We start from the raw sequence: 19751 nt of genomic DNA on the forward strand, positions 1-19751 counted from the left end.
TTAATCTATCTTCCCCCAGTGTCCTTCCAAATAAAGCTCTCCCGATGCTCTGTCAGGAGCCACCAAATGAGTCAACAAGGAGCATGCAGTGTGGCAGAGAGCTTGTTTTTTTAAATATATTAATACATCTCATAGAAAGATGACTTCAATGAGATGAGAATTTATTTGAAACACTGGGGGATATTTCTTCATATGGCAATGAAGAGCTCCTGATTTATTTTTTTTTTTCCTGTTGCTCCATTTCCAGTGCCTCTGTTTATTGTCACATCATTTGATAGCACCCGGCAGAGCAATAGGGGAATATTGCTAGGGAGTGCACTGGCTGGGGGTTTAAACTGACTTCTGGAAGTCTATATTTGTTTTTTATCTTGTGATGTTTTCAGCCTGCTGCTACATAAATATGAACAATGGGAGCAGAATTCAAAATTTTCACATGATTATTATTACTTTGCATTTACAGAGCCATTTTCATCCTGAAGTATAAATTTAAGGCAGTGAAGATCCTTGTGAAGTAGTCAATTTTGCATCTTTTACAAATGAACAGACTATGGCAGCAAGATAGACAAAACCCAAGCTGAGGACATAATGTAGACTTGCCAGCATCTCATTCCCAGCTCCAGTCAGTACAATGAGAGTATAAACTTTGGCCTTTCAATGCAGAAGGCATAATCTATACCATTCTCTACTCATGCAGGTGGGAGTTTTACCACTGACTTTTGTGGGGCTAGGATTTCATCCATGGTTAGTGAGAAGCAAGGCTGCCAAATTGACTATTAACTTAGGTTGACAGCATATCAATGCCGTACCTGTGCCATCTGCCAGCCCCAAAGCTGATGCATGGATGGGCATACTGTGCTTGAAATAGTCTCCTAGTGAACACCCGGTTATTTAACACTTCCTTGTTTTCCCAAACATTCCTGAAGAAAAGCCTTTCCTTTCAAGGGCCCATCAAAGCTGAAGGCCTGCAATGTGTAGTGGACTATTGACTTGTGTTTTGTTTTGATTTGACTTGCCCCACACAGAGATTACCCCATGGAGTTTACAAAATGCAGTGATGAACCCTGTACAAAACCAGAGGATACACATACATTATACATTAGACTGTCTGAATCTTGAGCTGGTGCCTTAAATTACAGTGCAAGCTCTGTAATATGATAACTCTGATTTGACAATTATGTGACTGCCTGTAGAAGTTTTTGTCTGAATAAATTTTTAAAGCAATAAAACATTTCAAGCATTTATGACTTGGCACTTTATTAGACTATACAATAAGTTTTTATTTAATTTTTGTTTAAAGGTAATGCAGGTCCACAGTTTATCCACTTATAATACGGGTTATGGAGCATCACCATACCAGTATATACCAAAAGGGTCATGGTTTTAACTGACAACTGAACCTCTGATCAGCAGCTACAGTGGGACCACAGAAATAGGAGTGTGATTGAAAATCTAGGTATTAGTGACTGGAATAAGAGGTTTTTAGTAGAAAGCATCAACTAAATGTTCCCTTCACGCTAGAACTTTTTTAAAGAGATATATTTATTTTGGTTTATAAATGTCATTGCTGATTTTTACCTTGGGACTTTGGAAAAATTTGGGAACAGAAACATTATTTTTGTACTATTTCAAAACAAAACCAAATTTTGTATTTATAGTCTTTTTTCCTCTGTTGCCTCTGTATAAAATGAAATACGTTTTTTTCATTTTTGTTTTAATCTTCTCATTCCTTTCTGCTCAGCCAACTTTCAAATATTCTGCAGTGTTTTCAAGTTGCAGAGTAAAAATTCTGCAGCTTCTCTATTCTTCTGTCACTCTGTAACATTTCTAAGCACAAAAATGTAAGGAATATGGAAAGGTGGAGAAAAGTAAAAGTACAAGTGGAAATATTAAAAACTAGCCTGCCTAGGCATAGGCAGAAAAGGAAAAAGCAGCAGAAGGAGAAAAAAAAAATTAAATGGCAACATCTGAAGCTTTTCTGCCAAAAAATAAATAAGGAGTTTCATAGGAAAAGTTTGTATTTAAATGTTAGATACAAGAAATCTATGATACACTCTTTTCTCTTTGTAAGTTGCCATTGAGAAGGTGAAAAACCAGCTTCAACTTATATAAAGCAGCATGCTGAGAGGGTATGATGGCATTATAATGCTGCACACTGTATCACTGCCAGGCACTCTGGAGCTGCTTTTTTGCTGTTTCTGTGCCAGTCCTCCCTCTACCCTGGTATATTCATGCAAAATTTTGTGAGGTAATATTTAGGGACAGCCAAACTATTTCTTGTTGCCTCTGACCCACATTATACAAATGAAAAAATAAAACCAAAACAAAATTTGTTTGGAAATTAGCTAAACAAATTTCAGCTCTATGCAGTTTTCCAAAGAAGAAAATGGCAAAGAATATTAGTTTTCAGAAAAGAACATGCATATTTTAAGGTCCTGCTTTAGTAGGTAAGTCCATTAGCAAATTTAGAGAGGCTCATAAACTTTGCAGTATGTCCCTGTAATGATTGAAAGAAATAGAAACTGAATATATTGGTAGGACAGAGCTGTAAGAAAACCTGTTCTTTCCTGTATATTTTCAGGTACATCAGGCTGAATTTGTAATGGTTTTAGTTTTGTATATGATCACAATCATCTACGAGTGTAGACATTCAGTGGCCATGTTTGCATGGGCAATGAATAACTATACAATTAATGTTATCTGATCTAGGCTTAGAAATACAGCATCGGTGTATTGAAAAGTCTAATCTCTCTAAAAAGTATGCCTTTTGAAAATGTGACAATAAAGATTCTGTGTTCACGCGTTCACAGAAAACCCCCTAGCTTTAGTCATTTTGATAAATGCAGGAAGCTTTACCATTAATTTAATCACAGCCTTCTCTCCTGGGTTTAAAGAGAGAGGATGCAACATAAGCATCATGTAAATTGCATTGTCAGGGCTGACACACACCTCTACATGTGTTTCCTACAGTTGTTGAAGCTTTAAACATAAAGGAGGAAAAGCAAATTTGAATGAATACCCAAAGGTTTATTTAATAATGTAATAATTTTCCTGGTTAAAACACAGAGTTCTAGAAATGGCTCCCAGAGCTAATAAAGCCATGTTCTTAATCTGTATTTCTCTTCCTGGAGAGACCCAAAATAAGCTGTTTTCCTTTTAGTTCCTTTCCCTTTAGGTGATAAAAGAAAACACATTTTGTCAACCTTAGCCTGAAAAGCCTGAAGGCACGTACAAGAGAAACTGAGAGCCCTCCTGTTTTAGCAGTCTCCCATTCCAGTATCTACCACAGTCCCACTCTGGGTATAGTACTGTGAATCTACCAGTCCATCTGTTTTTTACCTACTCTCAGCTTTGGCCACTGAGAGGTCATAATAGAGGTCATTATCCCCCTGTTGTACTCTGAGCTTATCAAACTGCAGCAGGGATCAGCTCAAAAAGCCTGCATGTTGTATACAAACCCTTCAGGTCTGAGTGATGCATCATCCTTGTGCCTGCTGCCTGCTGAAGAGCACCTATGATCTGTTCTGTACAGCAGGATCATCCTGTCCTTCAACAGCTTGCCCAGCAGAGCTGTTTCACCCCATCTGAGGTGCTCTTCTCGCTGCTATTTCCTCTGTTCATCCATGTGTGAATACTGTGAGACCTGACTTGATTTTTCTAACATTTATACTCTCAAATTTACTGTTTTATGATGGCTCATTAATGGGTTTTACAGCTAAGATGTTTGTTCAACCTCTCCTTGCATGCTGTTAAAACTGTGCTGTTTTAATAGCTGTGAGCCCACAAGATCTGATCTCTGCTCAAGAATATTTATGTGTGGTAAGAGTATTCAATTTGCCAACAAATGAGGTTACAGTGCCTTGTAAGTCATTCATTTTGATGTTTATTTCTGCTGGAATTGCTCTCAAGGGTAGATCTTCCTTCCTGTCAAATGGCTCCACATTCACTTCTCACCAGCTGTTCTTCTGTATCCCTGAATGTTTCCTGGACTGAGAGAAATGCATATTCCCTGATTTGCTTGATTACAACCTGTGACAAAGAAAGCAGAGCCCAGCCTATTGTTTCGATCAAATGCTATGGGAGGAAAGGAAGGAATACTGAGAGAAATAGATTAACAGGTTTTTTTCTACTGCTTCACCTTTTCCCAGTGTAAAAGTGTAGTCTGTGGGTGCAGGTTGAGCAAAGGTCCTAATCGCCCTCTTGGCCTGGACCTGAGAGTAATTCTGATCATTTTGTTCAAAGGATATCATTATGAAGAACTGTGCTATGCTGGCAGTGGATACTGCCTTTCCTTCACCTCATCTCCTCTAAGGAAGCCATTTCTGTTTACAAGGAGACTTAAATGCCCATGTAAAGATTGCAGCCCCCACTGACAGGACAAATAAAATCCCTCCAAGCTTAGCAGGAGGAAAACTCAATCAACTAAGCCAGGGCCGCATGTCACATACTAGCTGCCTAATGTAGATCTGATTAACACACTCGTACATTGGAACCAAGTCCTGATTGCAGGCTAATTCTTTGTTAAAAAACCCTAAAAGTAAATGAGGACAACAGGTCTCTTGCAATGCAAGTGCTGTTGTAGAAGCTCTGAGTCCCAGTTCCAATGACTTTGTGCTGCTCTCTCCTTTTTCTCTCTTTTTTTTCCTTTTTTTTTTTCTATGGGACCTTTTACCACTAATGAAAACAGAAGTTGCGAAGCATGCATGTCTTGATATCTTAATAGGTTTTCTACTCTACTGGGACACCTTAGCATCTTGAAAGTTTTAAGTTGATATATAGTGTAACAGTAAAAAATTAATTATTATTAAGGGTTAACCAAGGACCTGAGTAGTAGAAAGCAATCCAGTTGTGTATAATTAGACAGTAGCTACCTTGTAATATTGAAGCTGTAAATAGCCCCAGTGGGGGCCCTGACAGAAGGCTGAGGTGTTTACAAGGCACAAGAGATGCTGCCTCAAAGTACATAATTCCAGTTGCCATAACTATTGCTGATATAATGTATGTGTTCATTAAAACCAGAGGATTATTTGTTTATCCATCTTTTTCTATCACAGGCACTTCCTCAGAGGAGGGGGCAGTGTCCTTTCGATACAAATTTATAGTACATACCTCTTTTTTTGCTCAGTCAGAGGAATATTAAAGGATTGCTTTATCGATTGCTAACCAGAGGTCTGCTCCCTGCTCGGAAAACCCACTTCTCTGAACCACTTGCAAACAGCCCTGCTGAACCCAGAAGGGAAGGAAAAGTGCACACATCCATTTTTAAGCACCTGTTGGGTCTTGGGAATGCTGGCACTTACTAAGTCTTTGTCTGCAAGGCACATGCTGCTTTCCCCGGCAGAGCCATTATGCAGCCTCCTTATGTGCTCAGGTGGGCTGGCTGAAAACTCAGCCTGGGCCTGTCTCACATCAGAAAGAAGGTAAGAAAGCTACCTGAGGAGGAAGGAGTGGCAGAGAGGAGCTGTGATGGACTGACCACAACCGCCATTCTCCATCTCCCTGCGTTGCTTGCAGGGAGGGGGTGAAGGAGCCAGGAATGAAGGAGAGATGTTGAGACTGGGTCAGGGGGCAGGGGGAGGAAAGTGTTTTAGTTTTTGTCTTTCTTTCTCACTTTCCAAACTTATTTTAACTGGCAATAAATTAAATTCATTTTCCCCAAGTTGAGTCTGTTTTGTCCCTGACAGTACCTGGTGAGTGATCTCCCTGTCTTTATCTCAACCCATACAAACTTTTCCATCTTATTGTTTCCCCCCTGTCCTGTTGAGGAGGTGGAATGAGAGAGCATCTGGCTGGGCACCTGGCAGCCAGCCAAGGTCAGCCGATCACTGCCCCACATCCACCTGACCCCACAGTCAGCCCTGCAGCCCTCAACATGTGGTTTCAGAGCTGCAGCTCCACTCCACTACACAAATACAGTTCACTACATCTATGCACTACTCCTCCACTTCCAGCATGTGAGCATGTACAGCAACATGAAGAAAGAGACTAGGACTACAACAGTAGCAGTATCAGGTAAGTAATAATAATCAAGCAGACAGCATCTCTGCATGGGATCTTCATAGCTTGTTTCCAAATGGTGAGACCACAAGTGGCTGGGGTAGGCTGCCAGTAAGATGACATCTTCACAGGCTATGCAAAAGGCTTCAACACAGCTCCATGCCCCTGGAAACAGGCAAGGGATGGTTTTTCACAGGCTGGTATTTCTAGGTGAGCTTTACATATCAGCTAAACCTATTTTTTTCCCCCATTAATACTACCTGAGATGTGAGGTCATGACTTGGGTTTAATACATATTGTGCATTTAGCTCTAGAAGATACTGCTCCAGGTGTCCTCAGGCTGGTATTCTGCCATTGCTAGCATGCTGGAATGAATCACTTGCTAATTTTGAAGCAAATGTGAAGAATCAGCTTGGGTTTCAGAAGGTGGAGATCCAGTGTCAGGCTGCTGAGAGCAAGCATGCTTGCATGCATACTGCAAGCATGATACGAATAGTAAAAGTCAGTTGTATGTGTTCTTCTTGCAATGGCCACTTCAACATGACCTGTCCTGCTTGGGAAAGAGTAACTGCCCTACAGACATCCATAAAATATATCACTTAAACTGCAAACTCTTAGAGTTTCTATGCACAACTGTATCTGAGAAAAGAATAATTTATTAAGAGAAACCAACTTTACCCATAAGAAATAAGAACAATATTTTTCTCCTAGCATTACCTGTAGTCTAGACATTTCTCTTATCACTGCTATCCTCGCTTGTTGTGGCTCATTATTTCAGATGTCAGACCTCCATCCTGTCTTTGGTGCGTACCCTTATCCCCCTATATCTTTATACACACACATATTTATCTTAGTCAAATTTTATCACATGTCGAATTTCTGTCACATCTATACCAAGGCCCAGAATTAGAAAAAGTGTGCACAATTTTTTTTTTTCCAGTCTGCCTACCCTTTGTACAGTAAAATTTTGTGCCTTGGATTCCTGACCAGCATAGGGTCAGACCAGTGTCTCCAAGATGGAGTAAATGCAATGGGTTTGGCACAAACAGCTTGGTCACCAGCTTGCAGGATAAACAGGTGTGGTACTGGAGGCTGCCAAAGTCTGGCAAGGTAAGAAGAAAGCTTCAGTGCAACAGCGACCAGTTTAGGATCTCTAAAGATCAATCTCAGCATCCAAAACTCTGTTTTGCTCTTGTAGGCTTGGGGTTGGGTTTTTTGTTTTGTTTTGTTTGTTTGTTTAGGAGGCTTTTTGCCTCTCAATTTTTGCAGTTGCAGGCTAGATTTTAGCAAAGGCTCAAAGACTTTCAGTCTGCTTTGATGTCTCTGCCTGTGCTGTGGCTAACCTGCCACACTGGCTGCACAGCCCAGACTGACAAAACCCAAGTAAGCCAAATGCTGATACTATCCGAACAGCAAAAAAAATCCCAAACATAAGTAGGTCCTGGCCAGTTTTGCTGCTCACAAGAAAACATGCTCAAGAATCCTCTACTGTCACCAGTACCTAGTTGCTGAGGATAAGTCTGGAAGTCAAGGCTTGTAAGCCCACTCACAGCTAAAATTTTCACCAAAGGTTTCCCTGCTCCAAGTGGTTCAAAGTCACAGTTAGTAACAGTCTCTTCAGATTTTATTGAGGGTCATGAGGGGAAAGCAGCTCTGTAGAGAATTGAATAATAAGACAATAAGAAAATGTTTCAAAGGAAATCAGCACTGTGTTCTTAAACAGTATGGAAATGCTATTGCAAACCAGCTTCTAGCCAAGTGGAGCTTTAAGTATTGATTTCATGATTAAGCACTATCCACAGTATTGACATATGTCCCTGAATTAGGGCCTTAAAGTGTGCAGTTCTTCCAGAACCAGTTCCCAGAGGAGAATGGCTCTTCTAATTAGCTACTTCTGCCATTTCTCCATAACCTCTTCATTTTATATGATTGGAGTTTTACTTGCTTATGAAGGAAAATAACAGCATTCAATAAGAAAGGAGGAAAATAAAAGCATTCAATAAGAAAGCAGGAAACAGTGAATCAATTCAGTCCTTTCTCATGAGACGTTTGATCCTGGGATATGCTGAGTATTGACAGCACTTAGAGAAGTCACCACAGAGGCCATCATATTACTTAATGCAGCTTGTCATTAAAGCAAAGCATAAGCTTTTCTGGTTATTCATGTTTTCACATACCAACAAAAATCTGAAAGCATAAAATAGCAGCATCCTTATTTAAAGGGGTCTTGAGAGACTGGAACATTTAGTATTCAGCAATGATTGTACAGGACAGACACTCTTGGTACTAGCCAACTCTCTTGCAGTGTTTTTTAAAAGATGACAATACTAAGACACAAATTCTGATGAAATGCACTACTGAGTACATTTGGACTGGGAAGTATGGAGTTTTAGCAGGTATGGCTTTTGCTAATTTTCAGAGAGGTTGTAGTTCTGCCACTGAACAGAAAATTGTCAATTTCAGCACCCCTTTCCGTCCCAAAATAGATGAAAAATCTCATGACAGCTTGATTACCTTTGTACAATTACAGTGTCAAGAATTTGCTTATAAATCATCCTGCAATTCCACCCCATAAAAATATATGAACACAATTTAGTTTACCTTTTTGGTATTGGTACAGTATTGCTACCTATAAATAAACAAACTTGGTGAGATTAGAAAGTACAGTGACCTCCATGTAACAGAGTGGGAAAGCAATTAGCTCAAGGTCACTTACAAATCAGACTTTCTCAGGAGGATAGTTTGGTCCTGAGCTGCTGACCAGGGCAATGAGATTTATATATCTTTGTTTGTAGATAATATGATATTTGTTTAATATATCTGTCTGGGTAATATTTGCACTGAACAAGCAGGAAAGGAGGGAAGAAAGAGCCAAATGTCAGCTATTTTACATTTACGTGTACACCAAAATGGAGAGTTTACAAATGTCAGCAACTTGTTTTTGTGTTCCACTCCCTCAGAACATCTTGCCACTAAAAATTGGATGTGACAAGAAATTAATCCATATTATGTTCTAATTATTGTTGGAATTATGGGAAAAATGTGAGATGTCTAAAATATTTAATTGTGAGAAGTGTCTATTAAGCTAACTTTGCAGTGAACTTTCATAAGATTTTTAAACACTTGTGCCAGGTTTGAAATGCCTAAATAACCAGAAGACTGTGATTTTCTTTTTCTGGGATACACAGGGAGTCCACAAAAAAAACTTTCTCTGGTTCTTACAACCCAGCCCAGGGCCTGGGCATGGTCTCTTCTTATTGCCATTGTATAGGCACAGGGAAAGGGGCTTTTTCCCTTGGGGAAAGGTGACCAGGTAGGTGGGAGAAGGGAGGTGGGCTGGGGTGCCTGATCCCACGGGAGGGCTGGGGCCACCCTGCAGAGCCCCGTCCTGCTTGCCAGCTTGGCTGTGGTGGAAACAGTTCCTCATTCACATGGTGAAGGCTCATCTTTGGGGAAGTGTTTACACAGAGACTGATAACAGCTGAAAAAAACTATTTTTATATCTTAAAGCTCATTAAACTATCTCACTTTATCTCACTAAACTATCTCTGCGACAGATTACCACTTCAGGTAGTGTTGTTAGGGGTATCTACACCATGACCAAAAGCCTGTAAGTACTTGTTTATATGCCTTTCTACTAACACAGTTTGCTGTTGTGTATTTTCACATTAAGCTGTAACAAGGCAATAGGGCAATTTGCCTGTTTGTTTTGCAAATCCAGGCACAAAGGAAGTGCTCATCCAGGAGACTCTCCAAAGGGTTTGCCAAAAAATATGTGCTGAGCTGACCTGTGCAAACCAAACTGACCTGTCACAGACACAAACTGACCTGTCACAGACACAAACTGACCTGTCACAGACACAACCATTGGCACAACAAAAAGTCATCTGTCATTATGGTTGAGTAACTCACTCACATACAATGTGGAAATGAAGGAGTTTTGCTCAGGTCTTTCTTTTTGGGCATCTACTAGCTTTAAACAAAGAATGTAAAATAGAACTAGAAAAAGATCAATATTTTGGGGGGAAAAGAAATATGGATTAGATATCCCTTTCTTTCTGCTATTCGCAATATTCAGCACATTTTTTTAAGGTTAACTAACTCATTAAATACTTTCCTGTCTCTGGCAAGTCAATTCCATGAGAGCATCTGGGACTGCGCAGGTTGTGGAGAGAGTAACAGCTCTCCTAGGAAAAGCAACCTTGGCTCCTTACTGTCCACTAAAGGTTAAACAAAGAAGGAAGGAGAGAGGAAGGGGAGAACCATGCAGCCCCCTACTCTTCCCCAGCCCCTTACATCCTCAGTGTGACCCTGGCTCCCGACCCTCTGCCCTGCCCTTCTTACCACCATGCACCATGGACTGAACTCAAGGGCATCTCCCCATCCCACCCCAGTCTTCCCCCATGCAACACCCCTCCCCCCGGGTGGTGTCCATGTCTCCACCACCGTGAGCGCAGGAGGCAGTCTAGTGTGGCTCCAACTGGAGGGCTTCCTGGGGCTTTTCTGGGTGACCCACCTCTTTCCTTACACCTTGAGCAACTAGCATAGCCACAGGCATACCTGCTCCATGGAAAGACTTTTGACAGGGGACAGTATCTCTCATGCCAGGTGCTCGGTGCTGGGCTGGCATCCAGTGGTTCCTCCTGGGCTGGAAGTGCCCCATGGGCCACCAGTTCAACAGCCCCAATCTTGAGGTTTGCTTTGCTTTCTCATCATGCTGACAGCAAAAATCATCACTACAAGTTTTGTTTTGGTTTGGGGTTTTTTCATATTTTTTACATAGATTTCTAAAATTGGGGCAAATATTTTTAAACAGTGATGAATTGCTTATAATCAAATGATGTAAATTTTCACATTGTCTTTGATCACTTAATTAGGTCAAGTGTATCACATTTCAGAGAACAAAATAATGGACCTTATTTGCATTTATATTAAAACTTTGACATTGTACAAGGCTCTAAAAGAAGGGATCATGAGTGTCTCTGTATTATTGGTGGAACAGTGTAATCAGCACCAAGGAAAGTAGGAATCAGGCTCATTGTTTTGTATCTGACAGAGATACTGATGCTTGTGAGAAAATCTTACAAACACTTTGTCAGTGATTATGGCTTTAATGATTGACTACAGCCAGTTTTCACAAGTGGAAATGACTACCAGAGCTGCAGGCAAGAGAAAACATGGGGTTTGGGGTCTCCTATGGTTTTGCCCTCATACCACTGATATAAATGGCAGTCCATTCCTCTTCCAACAAGAGGTCATGAGGTCAAGCAAGTCATTAAGTTCTGAGTAGCTTTATTTGAGTCAAGGGGACTGCATGGTTGTACGGCCGTATGAGAACATCATTACGTCCCACAGGCTTGCAGACAAATTTTCCTTTTGTTTAAGTTGGTGTAAAGTAAGAGTAGATTCTTGTCGTTAGTGCAATTAATCCAAATATATACCATTATAATCTTCAGCAACATTCACCTATTCAGAAGCATGTTCCCTCTGTATTTTGTGCACATAACTTCCCTTGACATTAACAGGAGGGCATAATAGACATGAAAATGTAAAGAGAGGTTAATACTCTTCCCCGAGACCTTCCCAGAGACATCATATTTTCTCAAGCTGACCTCTCATTGTGCTGAAAACAGTAAAGAAAAAAACCTACAGTTTCTGTTGCTTTTTTGGTTCACTTCAGAGACTACAGACATCTGCCCTAAGTACATTCTGTTAATAATTATTTTGAATGTATTCTAAAAATCCACATCATTCCCAAAGAGGGGAAAAACACAAAAGAAACCCCAGTTGGTGAGGGAGGACAATGTGCAACATTATAAGCAGAGCTGGAGCTGCCTGCCGTGATTGCCACTTGGAGATAAAAATCATTCCTCTCACTTTGAGACAAAAGTAAATGGCAGTTTGCAATGTTAAGAACCCCTGTGGAAATAAGATGAAATGAGACGAGGCTTCCAGACCTGTGAGAAAAATCAATCTGATGGAAAATTGACAAACTTGTTTAACGTGTCGGCACAAGATCCGAGAGTTGACCCGTAGAGACCTCCACTTAGGCATACCGTGAAGTTACTGTCAGTTCTCTTAATCTGTTCAATTACACAACTGGATCTCAAAGGGGACTTTTTGCCAAACATCACTTTAAATTAACTTTTTGCCTTTGTGTTTTAAACTTACAGTTCTTTCCCTCCTCTTGCAGCAACATGGGTAAATTATTAAAAAGCCCACTTGCTTATCAATGTAAATACTATAAAGAGATCAGTTTAAAATTTTGATTGGAAAGAAAGAAGTTTTATGCAGTTAAAAAGAGAAAAATGCTCATTACATGTGGCCAAATTCATTTCCACTATAATTTCTCTGAGGCAAAGGTCTGTTGTTTTTCTGTTTTGGGGGATGAAATGGTAGTAAAAAGCAGCACACCATCATTTTTATTCTGTTAGGAATGTGAAACCATGCCCTTTTTCACAGCCACAGGCCATAAAGCGAAATAGAAAAGGATTTGTAACGGAACAAATACTGCTGTACTGAGCTGACCATAAATGTCTGGGTTTTGTCCTTAAGAAGTAGAGCAGGAACAGGATAGGAAGGGAAGATGTAAAGAATCCAAGGGAAGAAACAAATTTAACTTTGAAGATAGGTAGAGCAGGATTTAAGAGGGAGAGTTTTACTCCAGATGGCTGGAGAAGAGAACTTGGGCTTTTCCTTGTTTGAAATTTTATTAAATGCAGCTTTGAAACAAAAGATTCATTTTTCCCCAAATCTGTTATATTTGAAGTCTGACATGAAGGACTGTGAAACTGAGCAGAAAGAGCAGCAGGAATGTGGCCTATCAATTAAACTCAAGTGCCAAGACTTATTTATATTGATAGGTGTTACAGTGCAAGTGTCCAGCAGTATTATTTAATAGGTTCATTCTCAGTAAATGCATAGGTATAAGCAGTAACAGCTTTCCGTGAACCAGCAAATGCAGAGAATGTCCCAGTAGCCACAGTAGTCTGCTATTGATTTGGAGCAGGTGTGGATCATGTGATGGATCTTGCTGATGAATTCCTGGTCTTGCTGATTTTGGTGGAATTGGACTTTATAACAGCTTTTTTTTCTGTTTGTCTGTTTTATAGTTCGTTTTTTTCTATCCAACAGATCAAAACCGAGAAACAAAAATTCATTTAACATAGGAAGAAATGAAGAATGGAATACCGAGATGAATGATAGTGACTTAAAAAAAAAAAAAAAAAAGTCCATGAACCATGAACATTGAGAAGAGATTGCATCCAGGAAGACAGCAGAAGCAAACAGGTTTTTTTTTTTTTTTCCATTCAGAAGGGATTAAGTGATTTTCTATTGTGCTTGTTAGAACAACTTGAAGGTAAAAGACTTACTTCTGTACCCACTTAAAATACAAAAAAGCATCAAATTTAGAAAATCTCTTGTTAGTTCTGTTAGAAGTATTAATATCGTTGTAGTGACAACAGCTCTTGATAGAACAAAATACAATCAACTGCTTAAATAGCCTTTATTATTTATGTATGTATGTATTTATTTATTTATTTATTAAACAGACTTTAAAAAGTTCTGTTCCGATTAATAGTATGTTCTTGGTCTGAAGATCTAAGGTAAAGGTTAAATTTAATTTATATTAAATACTACTGTATTACTATGTCTTGTGCTGCTACCAGGGATAGCTTTATTTTAGGAGTGAAAATAATTTCTAAATGTTTTCTCTTGTATAAGCCACTGTTAAATCTCATTGGAAACTTGTTAAAAAGTAGCATTAACTCTTTTCTCACTTCCTGACTGATCTGAGGAAGACCTTGTTGCTCTTTCCAGCACAAAGCACTTTATAAAAGCTATGCTTCTCTATGAGAAAATGTTATTATTCTCTCCAGTAGCTTTTTCATAGGCTTCAAAAACCTCAGCCTCCTCAGAGTCTGCAGAAATTGGCAGTACTCAGGTTGGACTGAATAGTAGGCACTCTTATGTTTGTGGATTTTTAATGCTCTTTGGCACTCTGTAGGTCCTCAGCTCAGACTGCGTACACTTAGAGGAACAAATTCCGACCTAGGGGAGTAAGAAGGCAAGTTCCAAGGTGGAGTGAGTATTAAGACTGTAACTGAGGTTAAAGGGGCCCAAATTCATATTATCTCCATTTTGAAGGATTGTCAGATGGTTAGCCCTCAACCACTCCTTCAAGCCTGATCCATTAATCCAAGTGCAGAGGTGGCACATTACTGGCTACTGATTCCAGGTGCTAGCTCCTATGTATTACTTACTTGGAAACTACAATAGACACCACAATTTCTAGATGTATCCTGTGTCTAATGGCATTTTTTATTTAAAAGACTAAGGTCAAAGTTTGCTCAAAATTAGAAGGGTAGCAGCGCTACTCTTTTATGGAAGTTTCTGGTGGATCTTAATGCTTTATGACTTCACCTACAAAGAAGATTCAGTATTACTGAGCACTAATACTAATGTTAATACAAATGCTAATGCTGCATACTTAGCACTTAAGACTAGTATCTTCTAAGCAAAGGGTCAAGAACAAGGTGTAACCAAGATGATAAACCTCACCAACACATATATAAGTACATAAATTAATGTCATGACAATGAAGTGCCCTTCATATTATGTTTTAGCTAACTGATATAAAAATGTAAACATAGTAACAATAGCTTTAGAAGTGGGTTTAACTGAGCCTTAAATAATAATAAAGACCGTGGTTAAAAAAATATTTTAGGGGTGACTTTAGTCAATAAATTAAAAAAACAGCCTTTGCAATGTAGCTGCCAGAAAGTTAGGCTGATTGTTTTGAAAACATCCTAAAAGGAAGCACAATCTACATATCACTTGTTTCTTATTTATTTTACTTGTGCTTTCTGGGAGGGGAAAAGAATCAGCCCTTTATTAGACATCATCAAACAAGAGAAGGGAAGGGCAGATGTACATGCAGTGAAGAAGTCCATATTTTTGCTTTTATTGATGCAGGCTTGACTTACAAAGAGAAAGAGCAAGAAAGAAATTTCTATGGCCTTTATCATAATAGTATCTGGGCATCTGCTGTTAAATTTCCCAAATGCCTCAAGGACTTAGTCACCTAAGTCATGCAGAGGTTTTTGAAATTCTTGCCCTTTGTCTAATCCTAGCAGTAATTTGTGATTCTTGTCTATTACACACTGATGATGCAAAGAGTACCATTTATGCTCATTAGCTGTCCCAAGGCAGTGGTGCGGGGGGGGGGTGGGATGGGGTGTTGTTTTCCAGTTAATGTATTTCTCTTATCCTCACATGTTCACACTATGGAAACATACCTTTCTTTCTCCTTCCCCAGGTATACTGGGCAACTGCCCAGAATAGAAACAAACAGATGGGCCAATTTTTCTTACGGAGAATTTATCTTCCTTTAATGTTGCCCTTACCACTTCCCAAACATATTCTGTCATGTTGGCAAAGATCCTACACAAGGCACCTTTGTTTCTGCCAAGTACGAAATCTTCTCCTTATGTCATGGTATATTGAATTGTAGAATATTTAAGAAAGTTAGATGGCTTTATTTTTATTTTTATTTTTTAATGGATTCAAATGTAATATTTATTTCCAGTTTTTAAGAATATCAACAGAACTTAATTTAAAAAATGAAGGGCTGGTAATAATTTTAGTATTTAACAGCTGCCTACATTTGCTCAGCTCTATCTCTGCTAAAGAGGCTTCCACCTATGGAAGATTAACCCAAGATCTTTATTTTTCAGAGGCAAGTTTTTCGCAGGCAAATTTCTTGAGCTTAATTTACTACACATCATTGCTGGAATAGTTCTCAAGCCTTTGCAGATGCAAAATCACAGGGAGCTGCCTGGCTATACATCATTTTACATGCCTTCTGTATAGCTCAGAGATGCAATTGCAAAATCTAGCACTCACAGACAGCTGGGAATTTGTGACAGTCCCTGAAGGACTTTGCATCCATAAACCAATGACTGGATTACACTGATCCATAAATGCATTTTTCTCCTATCTCTGCCTAATGCAATACAAATAGTCTTCCTACTGTTAACTATTTCTAAAGCTATACACCAGAGAACATAAAGGAAATGGCATATATTCAAACAGAAAGGCCATCAGGTCATTTGGTCTTTACACTAGCAAAAGCCTTCAACATTGTCACGGTTTAACCCCAGCCGGCAACTAAGCACCATGCAGCTGCTTGCCCACTTGCCCCCCACCCAGTGGGATGCGGGAGAGAACTGGAAAAAAAAAAAAAGTAAAACTCACGGTTTGAGATAAAGGCAGTTTAATAGGACAGAAAAAGAAGAAATAATAATAATAATGATAATGATAACAACAATAAAAATTATAACAACAACAACAACAACAACAACAACAACAACAATAATAATAATAATAAAAGAATTAGAATATGCAAAACAAGTGATGCACAAGGCAGTTGTTCACCACTTGCCAACTGATGCCCAGTCAGTTCCTGAGCAGCAATCTGTGCCCCCCAGGCCTACTCCCCCCAGTTTATATACTGGGCATGACATCACATGGTATGGAATACCCCTTTGGTCAGTTGGGGTCAGCTGTCCTTGCTGTGCCCCCTCCCAACTTCTTGTGCCCCTCCAGCCTTCTTGCTGGCTGGGCATGAGAAGCTGAAAAACCCTTGACTTTTAGTAGAAACAGTGTTTTCAGCACAAATCCAAAACACAGCTCTGTACCAGCTACCATGAAGAAAATTAACTCTATCCCAGCCAAAACCAGCACAAATACTGTACTGTTGTAGGAAGTGCTAAGTACAGACATATTCCTTAATTTAAGTTCTGCTTTCAGAAAGTTTTGCTAAAAAGTAGTGATTCATTCATTCGGGGAATTGGTGACAACTTCTGCTCTAGAGCAGGAAAGCTCAACTCATGAACAAGCTGTGGGAATGAAGTTATAGGCTTCAGTTTGCCAGCAGTTTCCTCCTCTGTAAGAATCCAGGAGCCCTTGTGGTGATGTCACCTCCTCAACACCGTACTCTTTGTGTCAGCCTGCCTTCATACCTTCACTGCTTTGTCCCATCCTGCAGTTACCCTTGCTTGACTGAGTGGCAGCCAGTGAGAGAGGCAGGATAGATGGCAGGTCTGCAGTTACCCATGTGCCAAGGGTGCAGTGGGGTCCTGGCGCCTGACCTGGTGAGGGGCTCTCCCTGGCTTCTCCACTGGTGGCTGGGAGAGGGTTGCTGCCCTGCAGTGGAGTGAGTGAGACCCACTGCGGCAGCAAGCTGATGCTCTGAGGCACAGTGCTGGACAGGACCAGGGTTGTGCTTTGGGACCAATAACACAGAGGAGTGGCTTCTGATAGATAACCATGACCTGCAAATAACAGATGAGCCATGGAGGCTATGTTTGTATGAGTAAATCAAATTTGCCCAGGACAGCTCTCTAGTGCTGAGGTTGATGGGTATAGGACAATGTATGCCTGTGCCATTAAACCTTCCTGCCCTCAGGAAGCTGTGGCTGCGTCCAGGGAGCCTAAGAAGGTGGCTACTGCGCATTGCTAACACTGGACTTGTTCAGGAGACAGTCAGTAGTCATGGCCAAGAGCATGCTGGTGACTGCTGGAGTGATCTGACAGCCCAGCACAGCTCCTGGCACTGCTCATGTTACCAGAAGTGTAGCCACAGAAACTATTGTCACATGCTGAAAAATAAACAGTGCTTAGTCAAGGCCCACCACTAGACTGAAGCTCTATCTTCTGGCTTTCAAACCTATTTTATATTCCAGTTCAACCCTACCACATTTTAAACTACATTGGTCTGAACACTCCGCAGTTTCTCTAGCCTGTCATGACTTCTATTGCTTCAAAGATATTGTATTAATCTTTATTCATTGCTGGCCCCCTGTTTTTCTTTAATAAAAAAAAGTAAAATTTCAAAACTAATAATGACCAAAAACTTCCCTTGTTCTTCTGTTGGGAAGATCATGAAGGCATTTGGACTTTGCAATTCTCTTCACACATCTGCAGGGTCATTAAAAAGTAATTTTTCTTTAGCTGAAAACTTTTTGGTTGCCATTAAAGATTTCCAGGTGCATTTGCTCCCTAATCAGGGATCAAATCCTTCCTTTGTAGCAAGTTTCTCTTCAAGAAAAATATTTTTTTGTATTTTCTAGCTTGCTCATTCACCTCAGTATTTGAGCATATTTCAAAGCATCAAGCAAAGTGATTAACTTTCACTACATTTGTTTCTCATCCGTCTTCAAGGAAAGAAGGATATGAAGCATTTTGGTTTGTATATAAATATTAATTTACTGCCTATTTTAGAGGAAAAAACCCAACCCCATCCCTTAGACCAGAGAATGATTCAGTTCATATTGGTTCAGAGACGATGCCCCATTGGCATGCTATACTGTGGTCCAGAGAGGTGACCATAGACTGAAACAACAGCATGAAGACAATCTTTTAGTCCGTCAAAGGTAAGGACTGAGATGTTGATCTTGACTCAAGGAGAAGCCAGAGCAAGGCACCTGGGACAAGTTAGCTGTGCTCACTGGGAGTTAGTGTTAAGAAATTTCTTGCAACTTTCTCCAACATTTGGTATTTTGAAAACACCGAAAGCTGTAGCACTTTGCCATAGGGTACATGATGAAAGCATGAGATCATGAAATTTGCGGTTCAGAAGCCTTTATGCCTTCATAGCAGTTGGAAATGCCCAATAATCCTGGTTGCAAAATTTTTCATTTTAAGACTTCTAAAGCTTATTTATACACAAACACTTTTCTTAAGCTACATATAGAGAGACCTGCCTGAACACGGAAGTGGAAACAGTTCAGATTGCTGTTATTGTTGATTTTTTCCCCCAAGATAAATTTGAAACATAATCCCATTAGTAAAATTTTATAAAGCTGGAACACTTGGATTTACCTTGCATAATCCTGACAGCCTTTAGAAAAAACAACCCAAAATCCAAACAAAAAAATTTTGGCCTGAGTTTCTTTTTAACAACTGTGGCAATGCAGCTGTTACGCAGACCTTTATTTCAGTGCTACCTTGTTCCAGTTTATGAACGTGTCTACAGTCAAGCAACCCCAGCTGCAGTGGTGGGACTTAGCGTATTTATTTGTGCTAATATGACCCTCATGCAGAAAAAGATCCAGAGGAACAGCTGAGCTATTTGACTGTTTTTCAGCAACTCAGGTCATCTACAGTGATTGCATCTGTGGACAATACATGCAGGGAGCCAAGCACAGGGAGGTAAGGAATCTGAACTCATTCAGTGCCCTCAGTTTTGTGTAAAACAAGACTTGGTAATATCAAAACCCCATAAAATAATGAGCTGTCTGCTCAAAGCAGGACAGACACTCTTGGTGTAAACACTGTTTAATGAACAGCCAGTGAATTCCTGTAATTAACTTCAATACCGTCCCCGTTTTCTATTCTTTCTCTACCAAAAGGAGAAATGGCCCATTTGATTTCTGTGAGATGCTAGGATGAGATATTTCATGCTGTAATATGAAATGTTGGGGTTCTCTCATTTAACTGTTGTGTAACATCTCATCCACATGACAGCTCTGTTTCCTTAATCACTTTGTCCTTCAGTCTCCTTTTTGACCTGCAGCATTGCAGCAGCAGATCAAGCAAAGCAGAAGTGTTATGTTTTTAAATTCCTGAAAGAGTATAAGCAAAGAACATCACAGAAACACAACAGTAAATGAATTGTTTCATTTTTTTGAAGTGTGGATATTTGACATATGTGCAAGTTTCTTACCATGAGGTTATTGATGTCTGTAGTTTAG

The 19751-nt window shown here is 39.8% G+C and overlaps 1 long non-coding RNA gene across 1 annotated transcript in view; it reads left to right on the forward strand.

Moving 5' to 3' along the window:
- LOC142026433 (uncharacterized) overlaps window positions 1-13273 on the forward strand; it is a 42307-nt gene extending 29034 nt beyond the window's left edge. The window contains exon 3 of the long non-coding RNA XR_012648811.1: window positions 13129-13273. This is a non-coding gene — a long non-coding RNA (uncharacterized LOC142026433). The remainder of the gene's footprint in view (window positions 1-13128) is intronic.
- The last annotated feature ends 6478 nt before the right edge of the window (window positions 13274-19751 follow it).

This window comes from Buteo buteo, chromosome Z (assembly GCF_964188355.1).
Source record: "Buteo buteo chromosome Z, bButBut1.hap1.1, whole genome shotgun sequence".
NCBI classification, from domain to species: domain Eukaryota; kingdom Metazoa; phylum Chordata; class Aves; order Accipitriformes; family Accipitridae; genus Buteo; species Buteo buteo.